General features: G+C 36.0%; 1 long non-coding RNA gene across 1 annotated transcript; it reads left to right on the top strand.

Moving 5' to 3' along the window:
* The first annotated feature begins 11 nt into the window (after nucleotides 1-11).
* Nucleotides 12-572, top strand: LOC105455693. The gene is made up of 3 exons (XR_975175.1): nucleotides 12-185; nucleotides 267-410; nucleotides 519-572. It is a non-coding gene; the product is annotated as an uncharacterized LOC105455693 (long non-coding RNA).
* The last annotated feature ends 1 nt before the right edge of the window (nucleotide 573 follows it).

The raw sequence follows: 573 nt of genomic DNA, 5'->3' as shown, positions 1-573 counted from the left end.
TCGAGAATGGTCAACAAAAATCGCTGCGCTTTGCGATAAAATGACAGCGGCACATTTAGGCAGTCCTCTGCAGAGACTCGCGCACGTCTTCTAGAATCAGGACACGTGTGTTGACGTAAATTATAATAATTTTGTGAGGAAGTATCGAGAGATTTTATGGGATTTGCCGGCAGCCACGAGTATCAGTGAGTTGAGACAACTAATAAATTAAATAATTAAATGGCACATCGTATATTGTGCAACAAGAGATGATTTTTGTTATACAGTACGTAAGGCAGTGGTTTCATCAGACCTGCGCGAAATACGGTTATTATATCAGACGACGAGCTCAGATAAATCAGTCTTTGGTTTGGAACGCTGTTTCCGTTAGATTATTACATCAACCTGTGTCTTGTTTTGTACGGTGATTAGTAAGTATTTTAAAAATGACACCACTTATTATCGCACCAAATTATTTGACAAAGTATAAAATTATTTTTAATTCTAAGAAACAATTACGCATATAAACTCAATTTTAGTTATAGCAAAAATATATTAGATTCGTGGGTGAGAAGGACAAATATAATGTACGGA

Source organism: Wasmannia auropunctata, unplaced genomic scaffold, assembly GCF_000956235.1.
Source record: "Wasmannia auropunctata unplaced genomic scaffold, wasmannia.A_1.0 LD336116.1, whole genome shotgun sequence".
In the NCBI taxonomy this organism is placed as follows: domain Eukaryota; kingdom Metazoa; phylum Arthropoda; class Insecta; order Hymenoptera; family Formicidae; genus Wasmannia; species Wasmannia auropunctata.
Note: the sequence above shows the minus strand (reverse complement) of the source record. Positions and strands in the feature narration are given on the sequence as shown.